Source organism: Pelodiscus sinensis, chromosome 4 (assembly GCF_049634645.1).
Source record: "Pelodiscus sinensis isolate JC-2024 chromosome 4, ASM4963464v1, whole genome shotgun sequence".
NCBI classification, from domain to species: Eukaryota; Metazoa; Chordata; order Testudines; family Trionychidae; genus Pelodiscus; species Pelodiscus sinensis.
In genome coordinates this window covers 48,641,835-48,660,399 of record NC_134714.1, presented here as the reverse complement: position 1 = coordinate 48,660,399, position 18,565 = coordinate 48,641,835, and the positions used below count along the sequence as shown (strand labels likewise).

The window sequence follows — 18,565 nt, the reverse complement described above, 5'->3', positions numbered from 1 at the left end:
GAGGAGTGACTGACTGGCAGAGAGAAGATTTAACATTTGATGTCTGATGAATGAGCCCAGATGAATAATAGTTATTCTTGTCACAAGACTTCCCTAAAGTAGTGATCAGGATGACCACAAGCATGTGTCCAGTTTCGACAAGGTGGCTCATGCTGCTACCATTGAAGTCAATGGAACTTTTACAATTGGCTTAAATGGGAGCTGGAGAAGGCCCTTTTGCTGTTATACAGCTACTAGCTAAAGTTTCTCACTCTTTCTGTAAGTGTCCATCAGCCAAATCAAGGTTAAAACCAACCTAAAGGTTATTTGTTTTCCCAGAGGTTTTCCCCCACACACACACACACACACAGAACCAACACAAATTTCCCAGTCAGTTCTATTTAACTCCTTAACATAACTTTGTTTATCTTTAAGAAATAAGTTATAAGAGTTGCTGAAAAGAGATTTTCTAAACTAAACATTCAAAGATTATCTTGGCTATATAAAATAAGTGAAGATAACAGAGAAGTGACCATTCATATCCTGAGATCTGGTTATTCTAAGAGTTATACCAGTGATTTTTTTTTAAATCACTTGCTTGCTTCACCTTTTCTGAACTAATTCAGCTGTTTGCTTACCTGTGCAGAGTAGGTTTTTTTCTACTGAATCACATATTTTTGCAACAATAGCATTGAAATATATTCATTAGCTGCAATCACAAGTATACTAAAACTCTTAATTTTAGAAAATCAAGACATTTTCCTATAGTTTATAATAGAATGAATATGGAACATGATGACAAACCTGACTGATAAGAAAACTAAAGAGATATAGGCTATGTAAAACATAATGTTTGCTTATTATGACCATTGTCCTGGGGTTATGTACATAGAGATCTACTCCACATAAATTGATAAACTTGTTTTTAAAATTAGACAATACAAAGAAGTGCTATAGAGTAGTGATGCCAGAGATTCATTTTCCTTTCTCCTAAGCACGTTTTCCATGTTTTCAAAGCTAGCTATGCCACTGGAAGTCTACCAAGAGGCTAAAGAAACACATTTGTATTTAGAGCAGGTGCTTACACTCTGACAGATTAGGTCAGATTTGGAATGGGACTAAATGATCCCATAGAATCCACTGGAAGATTTTTTAATGGAGAAGCCCAAACAATAGACTCTTTGCATATGGAAATCCAAGCAGAAAGAATGTAAGCAATACCTAGATGTACAAAAGCTTCAGAGGGGTAGCCGAGTTAGGCTGTAATTGGAAAAACTTAAACAAATAGGCTACATCTAGACTGGCAAGATTTAGCAGAAACACTCTAAACGCAATAGTTTTTGTTAGAGTATTTGAGTAAGAGAGCGTCTATACTGGCATGTGCCTTTGTGCAAAAGATTTGCTTTTGCGCAAAAGCATCCGTGCCAACGTAGAAATGCTCTTGCGCAAGAAAGCTCCGATGGCTATTTTAGCCATCAGGGCTTTCTTGCGCAAGAAATTGATGTTACATGTCTACACTGGCCTCTTGCGCAAGAACACTTGCGCAAGAGGACTTATCCCTGAGCGGGAGCGTCAGAGTATTTGTGCAAGAAGCACTGATTTCATACAGTAGAACGTCAGTGTTCTTGCGCAAATACTCGCGGCCAGTGTAGACAGGTGGCAAGATCTTGCCAATGTAGACACAGCCTATGGTCTAGCAGTTCCTTAAAGTATAACAAAACATGTAGATGGTGGTATGAGGGTTGTACCCACGAAAGCTCATACCATCTACATCAAGGTGGGCAATAACTTCCCAGGCTGCCCTGGAAGGGATGGGGCCAGGACACTTCAGTGGTTCCCCATCCACGGACCCTGATTGGCCTGGGGCTTGGGAGTGTGTGCAAAGCCTTTACCTCTCCTCTTCCCCCCCCCCCCCCCCAGACAACCGCCAGTTGTTCTGAACAGCTGGCTGTTCTCTCTAGGTACCCATGCCCCTGACAGTGAAAGGAGACTTCACATGCTCCCTCCTGCTGCCCCTCAAGTCAATCAGGAGCAGCCACTGGTGGTTGACTAAGTGCTGAGCCCCTTGCAGGGCAGGAGGAGACTTCATGTACTCTCTCTGCCCCCAAGCTCTGATTGGCCTGGGGGTGGAAGGTGTGCGTGGAGTCTCCTTGAATCCTGCCCCTGCCCTGCAAGGAGTGTACAGCACTTAGAAGCATGATATGCTGTTGGCAGGGCAGGGGCAATATGGGAGGAGACTTTGCACACTTCTCCCCCGCCTCAAGGCTCTGATTGGCCTGGGGGCAGAGGGAGAATGGCAGGGCCTCCACAGGCCAGATCAACTGGCTTGGAGGGCTGGATCCAGCCCATGGAGGCCCTTTTGCCTGCCTCTGATGTACATGTTTTGTTAGTCTTTAAGGTGCTGCTAGACTCTTCATTATTTTTTTAAGTTTATCACTTGAATAAATATGGAATGATCATCTACTACCTGGTTTTTTGCATTATTCCCAAAGCTTCAGGCACTAGCTACTTCAGATGAGATACTGATCTAAATAGGTCACTGATCTGGTCTGCTATAGCAGTTCCTATGTTCCAGGCACAAAAAGAGGAAATCCAGTGTTTCCAAGTACAGAAACTAGATGCCCAATGCTAAAGCAACTATTCAAGCAGAACTTAGAATTTAACAGTGGGATCAAGCCACAAACTTTAGTTACAAAAAATCAAACTTCTCCAAAATTTGGAAGGAATCATACCCCAAGTTATGGTTTGGGCCCATCTCAGTCTGGAAACAAGATAATCTTATGATCTGGAAAAAGTTACACCCACGTATGAGTCAACATGTCTGTAGTCTCAGTTTGTCTAAAATGTGCTATATAGGGCAAGCTCTTTTCTAAAGGGACACCAGGTTTAAGTTAAATTTAGAAAATTGACAGAGGAGAACCTCACATTCCTTATGGTGTGGCATAACTACTGAAGCAGCCATATGGTGGATATTGCTTCAGATTATAAGCCTTTGCTGCAGCAGAGCATATTACATGACAACTGCTAGCAACACTCAGCAGTATTTAATGTTAGGTTTTGTACTGACAGTTTGTTTGCATGTCAATTCTGAATTCTAACCCTTGCATATGAGAACACACTAGCACTGAAATAACACATGCAAGTTCTACACATGCTTCTTTGCAGTGTTCTACACTACCCCTCTATCTCAGCATGAAATTCCCCTGCTGTTTCTGAGCAGAGGCTGCCAATTTCATACAGCTTTCTGCTATTTGTGACCTTTCAAAGATGTTACCATTGAAGTGAATTACAGAATAGTTCACTAGGCCTCAAAGATTCAGTGGGAAGAAAGCACAGTTGTGTGAGTTCAGGCTAGAGGAAAGGACTATTACATAGCTGTCTTGCTCAAAACCATCCCCTCATTTTTCCTTAACAGGACCTCTTATCCTGCATTCACTTCTGTAAGGAACATTTGTTGCTTTTTTGATAACTCCTGTATAAATAGAGGGGAAAATATCTTCTTTAGTTTAGCTGGGGAGTGGGGTCTGCAAGTTCTTTTTCTGTATGCGATTTTGTTCCTCTGGTGCCTTAAATCAATTTTAGCTCTTATTTGATTAAATAAGTGCTGAGCCTGATGGGGACACATAGTAGGTATCGAATACATTGCCTCTTTCAGATTTCTAATAAGTACCTAAAAAGAAAGTACAGGCAGGAGGATTCCTTTTTCTACTCTTTAAAGGACTCAACCTTTCTACTGTACTAGCTTTCTGTTATCCTATGTCTTGACTTTCACCTGCTAATAAAGGTATCATTGAAAAGTATGATGGTAAATGGGGACTAGTCTAATGGAAAATACTGGAAAATGCATTCCTCTCTTCCCAGAAACATTTTTATGTACCAACTCCACCACTGATAATGTGATGGTGCAATTAGAAAGTTTTGCCAGTCCACTACAGAGAAGCTATATCTAAATGAAGTCTTTGCATGTTTAGGCATGTGTGTTACGGACAGAACTATGGTATAAATTGTGTACACTGTATTTTCTTCTCTCAGAGGTCAGTATGATAGTAATAACTAGTCTGTGTCCTCCTACAGAAGAGGACTATAGACATTCATTAAGAGTTGTAGCACAAAGTGTTGTAGGCTCTTCACAGACAAATAAGGAAATAAAGTCCCTGCTCAAATTGAAGGGCCCATTGAAACCTCATCAACAACTTTTGATACCAACAGGACTAAATCACACAAGCAAAGGTGTGTGCCTAATCAACAGGAGCAAGCTATAAACACCCTCCTAAATGGTGAGGAAGCAGAGTTTTTCCCTTGTTAAATTTCCATTTTTAAATTTACAGGGAGCCTTAAGCTGATATGCAGTCTATGTAGATAAATGGAAAAAACTAGGGGAGAGGGGAAGGAAATATGAAAGCAACGTTTTAACAATGGGATTTGCTAAACACTTTTAGGTTAGTTAAGATTTGAATCGTCACCACTTACAGGAACTTCCTACATGTGCACACCAGAGGGCTGTGTAGGGCTTAGCAGAGATTGGAGTTACAAGAAACAGAATTCTATATATTGGTCAAGAACTTAATGCTGTTGGAAGAAAATGATCTTAAATGCTTATGGCTCACTATCTTAACAGATTAAAATAAGACAAGGGGGGGGTGTCTGCTACAGACTTAAAAAAAAATCACACCATGGATCAAAATAACCAGCTCTTTGTGAACTTTCATTAATGCAGGAAAAAGCAGTGTCATCATGAGGGACATCAAGTTCAGTGACATGCCTGAGGTCTCATGCTGCCAATACTAACCCGTTGTTGGCATGTCTAAATTAAGTTTTTCAACCAACAAGGGAAAATTGTATATTAAATACCATCTTTATAAATAGAGACTAAAATATAGCTTCTGTACAAATGATCACGACATGATTACAGTTATGGGCAAGCAGAATAAAACCCAATCCCATAATATATATAGTTGATGCTTTAAAAGGACCAGCTTCACAAAACTACAATTGTTAAAGAAATCAGCTGGGAGGAAGAATTTAATCAGAAAAACATGAATGATAAATCAGCCCAGCCAGGGCTGTGTCAGATCTGGCCTTAAAAGCCTCTAAGGATGGAAATTCCACCACATTCCCAGGTAACACATTCCAGTGCTTCACCACCCTCCTAATGAAAGAGTTTTCCTAATATCCAACCTAGCCCTCCCCCCCTGCAAATTGAGACCAATCGTCCTTGTTCAGCAATCACTGAAAACAGCCTCTCTTCATCCTCTTGGGAACTCCTGTCCCTCCAGGTAGTTGAAGGCTGCTATCAAATCCCCCCCCCCCTTCTCTTCTATAAATTAAATAAGCCCAGTTCTCTCAGCTTCTCATAAGTCATGTAGTCAACTAATCATTCCTGTTGCCCTCTGCTGGACTTTTTCCAATTTGTCCGCATCCTTTCTGTAGTGGAGGGGCCCAAAACTGGACACCATACTCCAGATGTCACTATAGAATAGAAAAGAAGATTGATATGTGGGCAGGAATGGCAGGCACTATTTACTCCTGCCTACTTACTCCACAAACTTGCTCAGATTCCTCTGGTTGTATAGCCACACCATGCTGTTTATTGGGGTCCCCTACCTTACTTATACTCCTGTGCAACATGCTACTTACAACGGTCTTACTGCATTTCCCCAGGACCTGAGAGAGAGAGAGAGCAGTTTCTTTCTCTTTATTCAGCTAGCTCTATTTCCCTGCTGTCCGAGCTTCCTTCTTGTGCCCTTCTTATCAGTCTTCAGCTGATAGGCTAATTGGCTCTTTAGCTCACCAGTTTCTGACTCACATCAGATTAATTAACTTCAATTATCCCAATCAGCCTTCTGAGGCTACCAAATCCCCTCAGGAGCAGGGACAAGGCCTATTTCTGCCTTTTTGCACTACAGAAACCTTCCCAGTCTCCACTAGTCAGCCACACCATGCTATTTATTTAGGTTCCCTCCACAGACACTTCCAGTCCTCTGCACCAATATTTACAATGTCCCCAGGGCCTGAGAGGAAAGAGGTTCCCTTCCGCTGAAATCTCTGTATACTCACGTTCCTCTGTTCTCCCACTTGTAGTGCCCTTCTTAACAGTTAAACTGATGGGATCTTTAATTCGCCCAGCACCTCTCCTCCATCTGATTGAGGTAATTGAAGTAAATTATCTAATCAGCCCTGGGCAGGGGAGGGGAGTGATCAGAATGCAGCCTCACCTGTCAACTCCCTGCACTCAGGGGAAAGAAAAGAAATGTTGTGGGATTTATAGGAAGTAGGAGAGACTTGAGATTTCACACCCATAGAAATCACTGATTTCAAATCCAATCACAAGAAAAAGAGACTGAGGGGTTGGGGGAAGGATGTTGGAAACTAGGTACAGTATACTGTTTGAAGGCTGCTAGTGAATCATTTTTTGGAAGCCAAAGGTTTCATCATAGGAGAGGCAAAAGGAGATCACGGTACAGTGAGAAGGAACAGCAGGGGAAAATGAAATGTGAAAAGAATGTGAGATTGGAAATACAGGCAGTCCCCGGGTTACATGGATCCGACTTACATCAGATCCCTACTTACAAACGGGGTGAGGCAACCCCGCACTAACTGCTTCCCCCCAGCAGACGAGGGAGACGCGAAGCTAGAGCCCCCCCAGCAGACCAGGGAGACGCGAAGCTAGAGCCCCCCCCAGCAGACTAGGGAGACGCGGAGCGGCTTTTCTCAGCAGACACCTCAGCTTGAGAATAAAGGACTGAGGGAAGTGAAGTGTGGGAGAATAAAACTGAGCTCTGGAGAAATGTTTGGCTAGAGTTTCCCCTACAATATGTACCAGTTCCGACTTACATACAAATTCAACTTAAGAACAAACCTACAGTCCCTATCTTGTACGTAACCCGGGGACTGCCTGTATTGACATGTGAATGCTCTTGCAGCACTTCAGGGTGATAATGCCATGGGTACTCCACTAGGCCCAATGTTCTCTGACTAGTCCTCTTTCCCACTGTACAATAAGGAAGACTTCATCCTCTCTATGTATATATGATGCATCCATTACTATGCTACCTTAGTGAAATAGCATGCTATTCACCTCCTGTGCCAACCTACAGTAATACAGTGCAGTTCTCCCTATCATACAGCCCAAGTTAAACTTTACAATACCAAATTCCTCATTTTTTTCTTTTCCTGTTTGAATGACCACACATCATGTACATTTAAACTTTTTTCTTCTCCAGTTTCACTAAGTTTGACTGAAAGATATTTGCATTACAATTCATTAGTCTTTTCTATCCCAAAACAATAGGATATTGCTACAGGTCTGATCTTATTTATGTAGAGAAGAATCAATGTTTGATGAAGATATTAGAAGAAAAACACTAGTCAATCATTAAGTTTTCTAATATCAAAGACCAAGCCATTCAAGTCACAGATAAACAATAAAATACAATTTTAAGAGCAGAGATGCTAGTTGTTATATGTTGTGAAAAATATATGCAATTTTTATTTAGTGTATATATGAAGGTTTCTTTCATTAAAAAAACAGTATCAATAAAAGAGAACCATTCAGTTCCTGGCTCCACAGACCTCCTGTCTGACCTCAGACAAGTCATTTCATCTCTCTGAGGCTCAGTTACCCAACAGCACTTTGTCCCCCGCCTTTGGAGTAGGGATTAGCTCTGTGTGTTTGGACAGCACCCAGCCCTATGGAGCCTTGATCTCAGTTGGGGCCTGTAGGCTTTGCTGTAATACAAATAATAATCACATTTTAAATCCTTTTTCACAGGTGTAATCTGGTGATTGAGGCTAAAGCCTAGAAGCTGTTACTATTAAAAGGCTAGTTATGAGGCTTGGACAGAATCCACTATAGAATATAAGATAGCATTCCTTCCTGGGCTGCCAGGGGAAGAGAAAATTGCTTTGACAGTTAAAGTGAACATTTGTGACAGTTCTTAGGGCACCAGAATATTGAGCCACCTTTTTCCTCTATGCTTCTAGTGTGAGGGTATCTTGCTTGTGGTCACTGTGTGTTTAAGGAGTTAACACCACCCACCTGTCCGCCACAAGCATTCTCCTTTGAACTATGCTATCTCAGTCTTTGACTTGCAGGTATAGGTGCAGTGCACATCAGTCCCCAAGTCCCTTTGAATTGCTCCCTGTCATAGCCTGTTCGTTACACTGGTTACTGATAGAAATCCCAGATAATCTTCTCCCTAAGGAGCAGTGTGCCTCATAGGGGTGCCATTTCAGATTTTGGTGTGTGTTGGGGGGGGTGACCTGTGCATACTGCATAGGGGGGCAGTGAGGGCATTAGCGGGGCAGACAGAGGACAGCAGTGCTACTGAGCATGCTCATTACAAGTCAAGCAGCAAATTGGAGGGTATCAACCCCATCTTGCCCCTCCTCCCCTCCCCCCACACACACACATCACCTCTTTCTGGGAGCTACTAAGGCACTTGAAAACTCTAGATTTTTTTGGCAGATTCCTTAGTAATTAGATAACAGGAGCCCTGTATCTAATTCCTATATAAAATAAAATTAAATAAATATTAGATCCACTCAAGCTTTAATACTAACATATTCTGACATCTTGTGGCAAGTCACTAAAGAACATTGGTTAGGCTTAACATTTTAATGTATATTCTTAATTTGATACAAACTCTACAGGGAGAGAGCAAGTGACTGTCAAGACTCCTGGGCTCTGTCTCAGCTCTGGAAAAGAGTGGGTCTAGAGGGTTACAGAGGGGCCAGATACATTTGGGCTTCATATAAGAACATCAGAATGGTCATACTGGGTCAGACCAATAGTCCACCTAGCCCAGTATCCAGTCTTCTGACATTGGCCAATGCCAGATGCTCCAGAAGGAATGAATAGAAGAGTCAATCATCAAGTGATCCATCCCCTGAAGGAATAATTTCTTTTGTTTATTATAAATGTGCTTATAAATTTCATAGGGTGACCTTGTCTTATGTTAGTGGAGTAAACATTATCTTATTCAGTTTTTTCCCCACACCATTCATGATTTTCTAGACCTCTAACATATTGCCCCACCCGTTAGTTATTTCTTTTCCAAGATGGAAAGTCCTAATCTTTTTAATCTCTCCTCATATGGAAGCTGTTCCTTACCCCCTAATCATTTCTGTTGCCTTTTCTGTGCTTTTTCCATAGCCAATATATCTTTTTTAGATAGGGCAACCATATATGCAGGTAGTATTCAAGATGTAGGCATACCATGACTTTATATAGAGACAATATGATATTTTCTGTCCTATCTATTCCTTTCCTAATGATTCACAATGTTCTGTTAGCTTTTTAGATTGCCACTGGGGATGTGGAGGACTAGTCGACTGCCCTTAGCCCTACCACTTCTGCTCCTTCCAGGGGTGCAGAGCTGGACCCCCAAATACCTTCCCCTGGGGCCCACCTTGACTCTTGGAACACACCCCTATTTATTCAGAACTCCTTTTTTCCCCCTTATCTTGAAAGTGGAGTACGGGGCAGTGTTTGCATGATCATCTAATGACCCTTCTATTACCCAAAGGACAAACCTTTTGTTATCTTAATCACCCTGCCACCCTCTGCTTATAAACAAATTTCCTGCCTCAAAGGCAAAGCTGGTAACAGCAGAAGCTCTGTTTCAGTTAAGAGCTGCCTCTGCAGTTAGGGCATATGTTTTAAGAAGACCTTAGGAATTCAAACTTCAGGAGGGGTTACAGACCCCTTAGACTCCCCTAAATGGTGCCCTTGGTGCCTCAGTTCACAGAATCCTAGAACTGGAAGGGACCTCAGTCATTGAGTCCAGTCCCCTGCCCTGATGGTAGGACCAAGCACTATTTAGATCATCCCTGACAGGTGTTTGTCTAACCTGCTCTTAAATATCTCCAGAGATGGAAATTCCACAACCTCCCTGGGCAATTTATTCAGGTTTAACCACCCTGACAGGATGTTTTTTCTAATATTCAACCTAAACCTCCCATGCTGAAATTTAAGTCCATTGCTTCTTGTCCTATCCTTTTCCTTGTAACATCCTTTTAGATACTTGAAAACAGCTATCAAGCCCCCTCTCAGTCTTCTCTTTTCTAAACTAAACAAGCCCAATTCTTTCGGTCTTCCCCCATAGCCTAGGTCATGTTTTCTAGACCTTTAATCATTTTTGTTGCTCTTCTCTGGACCTCCTTCAATTTCTCCACATCTTTCTTGAAATGTGGTGCCTGGAACTGGACGCAATATTCCAACTGAAGCCTAATCAACGCAGAGTAGAGCAGAAGAATGATTTCTCGTGTCTTGCTCGCAACACACCTGTTAATGCATCCCAGAATCATGTTTGCTTTTTTTGCAACAGCATCACACTGTTGACTCATGTTTAACTTGTGGTCTACTATGACCCCTAAATCCTGTTCCGCAGTACTCCTTCCTACAAAATCACTTCCCATTCTGTATGTGTGAAACTGATTGTTTCTTCATAAGTGGAGCACTTTGCATTTGTCCTTATTAAACTTCATCCTGTTTACCTCAGACCATTTCTCTAGTTTGTCCAGGCCATTTTGACCCTGTCCTCCAAAGCATTTACAACCCCTCCCGGTTTACTAGATGTATCTTAAATCAGCACTCAGGTAAAAATCACATAGCACTTCTGAGCATTTATATTGAAACAAATGTGGGTTTACTTAAGAAAGCATGGAGAGCTGACTACAAACAACAGAGTGGTGAAAACAAATGATTACAATACACAATAAAATAATCAAATGAGAACTCAGATTTACACTTATTAAACTTTATTTAATAATGTAGGTTCCACCCCCCAAACATTCATAGGAATCAGGATCAATTCTCTGATAGAACACTTCTCCTCTTCAAGATGGCTCTTCAGTTAAAAGGATACAGAGGGTCTTTGAATTATTCCTTTGTCTTTATTCATATCCAGGGCAAACCTCTATCTGTTGTAATGTTCTTCTTTTACCTCCAAGTGGTTTCAATTGTTTACAATTGGTTTTGACTATTGTCAGTTGATAGTCCTGGGAGGGAGCTAGGCTAGATAACCGGAGCCTGGTATTTTATCCGTTCAATCCTGCTTGAATGGGCCATCACCAAGATATATTGTCTCCTGATGGCTAACTTTTATTCTAAGGTCCATTAAGCATATTTAGTTACAGTATAAATACATTGTACCTTAAATGTTGTTGCCTATCAACTGTGCATTAATTATATTGCTCAATTAGAAATCCCAATTAACATGTTGTGATTTGGCAAGACCCTATCTTGTGATCAGACCCAGAAGTATTAGAGCTATTGCAGAGACAAAGACCCTGACATGCAAGGCCTTTCCTAAATATGTAACACTTTATGAGCATAGCACAATTAACAAAATCGTAAGCACTGCAACTTAGCAAAGCAGATAAATAATAGAAGAGGGTCAAAGCATGCCACGTTTGACCATCCATATGCTCACACCGTATCTTGCCGAAAAACCCCAAAGCATTAAACGTCATCATCCTCACCACCCATAATCATCATCATAGGTGCAGACTCTGTGAGTACTCCATGGGGAAAAAACTGGTGGGCACCCACTGGCAGCCCCCCCCCCCTTCTCTCCCTCCCCAGAACCTCACACTGGCCTCTGGGCCCAATAGATCAACACCTCGCTCTCCACACCTCTCACCCACCATGATCAGCTGTTTCCCAGCATTCCTGAGGCTTTGAAGGGAAGAGGGAGGAGTGAGGATGCAGTGTACTGAGGGGGCAGAACTAGGCAGGGCATGGCAATAGCAGGAAGAGGCAGGGTGGAAGTGGGGTCTAAGGGAAGGGATGGATTGGAGGCACCTCCCGCCCAGCACTTTTGAAAGTTGGCACCTATGATCATCATCCTGGCATCTCCAAAGGCACACAGGCCAGGATACAGCATTTATAATGTTATGATAATGCCCACTATGCCTAATGCATATTCAGTAGAGATTTCAGCCCCTTTTCCTTATCTCTATTTCCTCACCCTACTAATTCATGTTTGAGAGCCCTTCTCCCATAGCTTACTAGTCCTTCAGCTTCAAGCTTAATTAGCATATACCTCAGTGAGTTACCCTGGCATTTTTGTGGTCAAACATCTGCTGATGTTCCTAACTTAAAATAGCTGAAGCTATCAATTGGCATCTTATGGATCCTATAGCAATTTAGTCATATTATTTATTACATCATTCTATTTTGCAATATCTTACGATCTAGGATTACTCCTACATAGCAGCTTATGTTAACTCCTTTTTTGGCCTTGATTTGCTTAGCTAAGCTATTATCTCACAGGCTTAAGACTTGCAGGCTCATTATTTTACTGCCTAAAGTTATACCCATGCCTTACCTAAAATACAAATATCCACAGATTGCAATATTACATTTCCCAATGATTATGAACCTGCAAATATCTTACCTGTTACTTTTAATGTATCCTACAGACATGTGTTTGGTGTAGCGAGTTTGTCAAGTTTGAGATGAGAGTTGTTTGTAAAGAACAAAACTCTGTCAGCATTGCTGCAGACAGTCTACGCACAGCAAGGATTCTGACCCTTGTTAGCAGGGTTTTGGAACATAGAAGACATTACATAATGTTTGCAACTCTCACTAACCATTTACATTCACCCAGCTGTGCATGGCTCATGTCGTGGAACTGTGCACGCAGTGCTTTTTTGGTGATGGTACTGCCCGGTACGCAGTACCGGTACCTCCAGACGCAGTACCTGCACCTCCAGTCAGAGCTCAACAACTTTTCCCCTGGAGTACCAGCACTTTTTTTTTTAACTTTACATAAAAAAAAGCACTGTGTTCACGTGTTCCCTTTGGGTGTGATGAAATGTTCATTAACCTGCTAACTTGTTTATTCAACATTGATCTATCTTGGCAACAATCTTTTTACTGCTCAGTGTAGTGAAAACTAAACTTTCCCTTATCTGAAGTCCAAGCAAAAACCCCAAGTCTTCTACTTCCTTGGAAAGGGCAGACACGGGGCAAGTACGGTGTAGGAGACTATCCCCTTCACAGCATCATTCTCCATCTCTACAAACCCCTTCCTACAGAAGAACACATATGGCTAGGTAACTATCTTCAAGAAGCTATCAGAAGGAACCTGACAGTGCTAGCAGCCTTGGCTCCCTCACCTTCTGGGGTGCACTGTCCTAGCTCATGCAAAAGTGACACAAACAGGTAATTGGAGAGTCAGAAAGCACCATTTTTCTTCCTGTGAAATATACAGTAAATACAAGAAAACCCATCCCAACTTGTTCCCTGCATAGACAAGGGAGGTAAATGAACACATATCTGCCTGGGGGAGGCTTCAAAAGGGTGTGTGTACTTGAAACATTCCCTTGACACAGCGTCTTTGACAGGCAGAACAGCTTTGTCTGCACTTCAAACAAAACTGCAAGGATTCCCCACCTACATGCTCTCATTCTCTCTCCTGCAGGGAACACAGGAATCCCTGGCACCTCACCTTGATAAAATGAAAGCAGCTATCTGCAGATAGGGGAAGAGCTAGAACAAATATAGAAGCACAAGTCCTCCATGCAGATTGCACTGGAAACTGGTGGCTTTCTTCCCATCCAGTTGTTGCAGGTACACCCACTTCCAACATAGGCATGAGCCAGTGGAGAAACTCTACAAGAACCTCATTGTTTCTTGTGCCCGTTATGTACTTCCCCATTTTCCAAGGATGATGTGAGTCTAACAGTGCATTCAGCTGGGACTATTCACATGAGTAAGGGGTGTAAAGCTGAGCCCAAATGCAGAGCTCTAGTTACCAGAGCAATGTAGCCAGGAGTATTCTGCCTACAAACCTTCAGTGCAGCATATAGCCATGCAACTGGGTCTCCATCCTGCAAGGCTCCACTCCCTTTGCTTCATCCCTCACACTCTATTGCTCACTCTCCCCCATCTTAAATCACTTTCACTAGGCTAGGGCAGGGAGTTGGAGTAGGGGAGGAATAAGGGCTTCAACTGGTGGAGGTGCAGGCTCTGTGGAGGGGCCAGGCATGAGGGATTTGGGGTGCAAGAGGAGACTCATTGAGGGTACAGGGTAGGGATGCAGGAGAATGAGGGCTCCAAATAGAGGTGTGGGATCCAAGTGGGGCCAGAAATGAGGAGTTCAGTGTGCAGGAGAGAGGTCTGGGCTGGGGCAGGAGGTTGGAGAGCAGTGGGTAAGGGCTCCAGCTGGAGAGGTGGATTCTGGGGTGGAGCTGGGAATGAGGCATGTGGGATCCAGGGGCCTCAGGGCTAGGACAGGGGATTGAGGTGTGTGAGGTGATGCAGGGTCTGGGAGGAAGTTTGGGGTGTGGAAAAGGGTTAGGCATTCAGGGTCCTGTGGCACTTACCTTAACTCCCAGGAAGTGACCTTTAGGCACAAGTTGGCTCCATGCACTGCCCTTGCACCCGCAGGCACCACCCCTGCAGATCCTATTTGTTGTGGTTCCCAGTCAACAAGAGTTTCAATGCTGGCACTTGGGGTGGAGGCAGTGTGTGATGCCTCCGTGCCTAGGGGCTGGAGCCACATGGATTTAAAGCAGGCAGTGAGCCTGCCTTAGTCTGTGGTTTTAACAGCCTGGTCAGCAGTGCCAACTGGAGCCCCCAGGGTTTCTTTCTGACTGGGCTTCTAGACAAAAACCAGATACCTGGGAACCCCAACTGAAGACCATGGGAAATGAGAGCACTGATCACTTCAAGGAATCACTCAGCATTTTACAGGATTGAGTAATTTGGACACAAATTATATGATGTTACAGCTGAGCAACTTTAACTCTGATATCTTGATCATAGGTTGAGCAAACTTAACTCTGAGGTATTGATCATACACATGCCAAAACAGTGTCTGCAATTCTCATTCATCATCCTACATTGAGAAATCATCTGAATATAAAAAAGCATTGTTCAAAGTTATTCTTATTTATTTGCACTACCGCAAGAATATATGCCATGTGTACAAATGCATTTGCACAGTAACATTGCCCAAGTCTGACTTGATAAATCAGTTCCGCATTGGTGGTGCAATATTTTTAATTATTGAAGAACATTCTTTGCACAGGAGTAAGCCTGTACAGTTTTATTAGCTTTCCCCCTTTTTGGAGGGAGAGTATAAATCAGTTTATCATATATCCTGACGTAGCTGATTAATTTCAATGTGTGTTCTAAAATGGTATTAAAGTTCATCAATTATTTTTATATCCTATGTGTTCTTTTTGTGAAAGGTATTAAAATGGTTTCTTTAAATAGAACTCTGAGTAATTACACTGCTGTAAAATATTGATATGCTTAGTTTACTTCTGACATCACCTCCCTGGGCCTCAACCCAGCCCTGGCATGGCATGGCCCTTTCATAGCCCCAAGTTGCAGTCATCCTCTCTCCTCAGAACAGCCTGCACCCCCCATTCAAACATTATCCCCAGCTCCATGCTAGTGCTCCTACCCTCATCTGGAGTACTCACTGCCCCCTGCACCTCAGCCCTGAGCCCAAGCACCCCAAATCCTGCATCCCTGGCCCCACCCCACAACCCTCACCCCAAAACACTCTGCTCCAGCCCTGAGCACCCTCCCACACTCTTAACCTCTCAGCCCACCTTTGCCGTACACCATTCGTGTGCAGAATGACATTTGTGACATGCATCAATATGGATGTTATATGTTACACATCGTAGTGTTGTGTGTCACATATAAGGGTGCGTGGTATTCTTTCTGGGGAGTTAGCTAAATGTGTCTACGTGCCATGATCTGAACCTCCTGAATTTTATAACATCAAGTGCCCAGTGTACATGTTCATTCAGGCACTGCTCAAAGAAGATAGAGGGAGAGGGGCATGCACAACTTCGTTCTCACCCCTTAAGTAGCTTTAGATGGAATCCAACAGATGACTTTGGTGGAACTGACAAGACAGCCAACAGGTGATGTTAAGTAATGAAGTGTTTACACAGACACTATGGCTACGTCTACACTGGCATGATTTTCCGAAAATGCTTTTAATGGAAAAGTTTTCCGTTAAAAGCATTTTCGGAAAAGCACGTCTAGATTGGCAGGATGCTTTTCCACAAAAGCACTTTTTGCGGAAAAGCATCCGTGGCCAATCTAGACGCGGTTTTCCACAAAAAAGCCCCGATGGCCATTTTCGTGATCGGGGCTTTTTTGAGGAAAACACTACTGTGCTGTCTACACTGGCCCTTTTGCGCAAAAGTCTTTCGGAAAAAGACATTTGCCCAAACGGGAGCAGCATCGTATTTCCGCAAGAATACTGACAATCTTACATGAGATCGTCAGTGTTCTTGCGGAAATTCAAGCGGCCAGTGTAGACAGCTGGCAAGTTTTTCCACAAAATCATCTGATTTTGCGGAAAAACTTGCCAGTCTAGATACAGCCTATGTGGCCCTGACTACCCTGACTTAAATGTGATGCCTGTCATGGAAGTGAAGTTATGTCTATGTAGTAGGGTATTTACATCAGCAGGACAAGACTGTAGCCTATACACTGACAGGCTGACAAACTGCTTTACATCAACCCACTTCACCATGTTTTCTTCTAGATTTGGCCACTTCGCTTTCTTTCCTCGGCATGCTCTTTTGCAAGAATGTAATTTCTTAATCTCCGCTTCTTCTTCTCTCCATTCGTGAACAGACTTTTCATTAATGGAAAATTTTCTGCCTGCTGCTCTATTGCCATTTTCTTTTGCATATGTAACAACAGATAATTTAAAATCGGCTGTATATGATTTGCGCTTAGGCATCTTTACAAATATTTTGTTGGACTATATTTGTTATAAACTGAAGAAGTTTTAAAACGTTATGGTTGGTAGGTCTTCTATACTGGTAATAGGATAGTGCTTATTGATCAGAGGCCTCAGCTGTGGTTCATTACCGGTATAACAAGACCCAGTATTATCGGGTGACGTCGTAATCTTCAATCTTTATAGCTGGCAAGTGGCAACCACATCAAAGACCACCTTTTATGAAGGTGGCAGAAGTCTCTGTGGGTTACATACATCCACGGGTAATCTATTTTCTTTTTTACGCACAATAGAAAGACTGCGGGTAATACACGAGTGCGTGTTATACATGGATGTGTGTTATAGTCGCTAATTTACAGTAGTTTGATTTCTAATTCTTCACAAGGAGATAACCCCCAGCTAGAAACATTTTTTTAAAAGGATTAATTTTTTTTCAAAGGCTTCTTTGCAGATTTACACTCAAAATTACTCCAAGCGTGGGTCCCCAACTTTACTAGGTATCATCCTGAGACAAGAAATTTCAAAGAAATCTAACTAAGCATGTTAATTTTAGAGAACTTATAAACGTCAACCTTTAAACAGATATCATGCCATATCACTATAATGCTGACCTCCAAGGGACAGAGTTTATGGCTGTATAGGAAATCTCACAAACAAATAATGTAACATGAAGACTGTGAAGTTAAGAACCTGAAGTTCAAGAACTGCATTCAATAATCCCTCAACCTTAACTATTTAATCCTCACAACATGCCTGCTTCCCCCTCCCATTGTACAGATGGGGAAGTTGATTCATAGGTTTAATAATAACTTTCCTGCATCATTCCTAGGTAACAATGGGTGAAATGCTGGCCCCATCATTTCTACAATCAGTCCCACAGGTTGGCTAGTGGGGACACTAAGCCCATAGCTCTGAGACTGGATTCAGCAAAGGAAAAATTGATTTATTCTGAATTGTGGTCTTCTCTCTCTGAACTACCAATTTTATATTGCAGAATATTTCCCAGTATTTGATAACATTTGCCAACAGAAGATTCATGAAAAAGCACATTTGTCTAGCTGAAATTTCATTATCAGTTTTTCAACTTTGTCAGGACATAACATATGATTTGTTATGCAACAGCTTTCTTCGTATAACCATGTTTATAATAGCTTCCTCCACCTAGTTTTTAAAATTGCCTTTTAAATCTAGATTCTCCAGAGAAGGTGAGTAGTGATACAGTAAGATTTGATCTCTGAACTGACTGTGGCTGTAAAGCAGGGCTGCTCAACATGCGGCCTGTTTGTTCGCAACCCGTGGTGAGGTTTGGATTGACACAGGGCTCAACACATGACCCAGAGGGTGGGAACCAAAACAAAAAATGTAGTCAATATAATGGCCTTCTGTTGATATGCATTTTAATAGTTAAATTCCTGGACTGTCATTGCTCATTAAAAGGTCTGTCATATGGGTGGAAATCAGGTAAATATTGCATTTTATTAGTATCAGCAGAACTGATTTAAATGGGGCCTGCATGTTGTGTAGTCTTGCCTTAATCTTTGTATTCATGCCCGCACATGTAAGTTGCAGCCCTCGGCATGTGCTGTATCATTGTGACCCCCAGGGCTTCCAAAGTTGAATAGCCCTGCTGTAAAGTAACCATAGCAAAGTGGAAAATGCTAAACTTTATCTTCTTAGGTAAAGTAGTCTATTATTAAACTTCCTGATATGATAGACACCTACTAGCTTCCTTACACTTTTACACCCCTAATTAAAAGTAATTGTTTAAATGGGGGGGGCACACAATTTTTCACCAGGGGCCACTCTGGAAATTTTTCAAGTGGCCCAGGTTGCACAGGAAGGAGTGGGGCATCAAGCAG

The 18,565-nt window shown here is 42.3% G+C and overlaps 1 long non-coding RNA gene across 3 annotated transcripts in view; it reads right to left on the bottom strand.

Annotated features, from left to right (window-relative positions):
- Positions 1-16,039, bottom strand: part of LOC142829114 (uncharacterized) — a 168,737-nt gene extending 152,698 nt beyond the window's left edge. The window contains exon 1 of one of the 3 annotated variants that reach the window (XR_012903402.1): positions 14,314-16,039. This is a non-coding gene — a long non-coding RNA (uncharacterized LOC142829114). Of the gene's footprint in view, positions 1-5,616; positions 5,703-6,036; positions 6,104-14,313 lie in introns of those variants that run through there. The other 2 variants (XR_012903404.1, XR_012903401.1) reach the window with 2 other exon arrangements.
- Between the last annotated feature and the right edge of the window lie 2,526 nt (positions 16,040-18,565).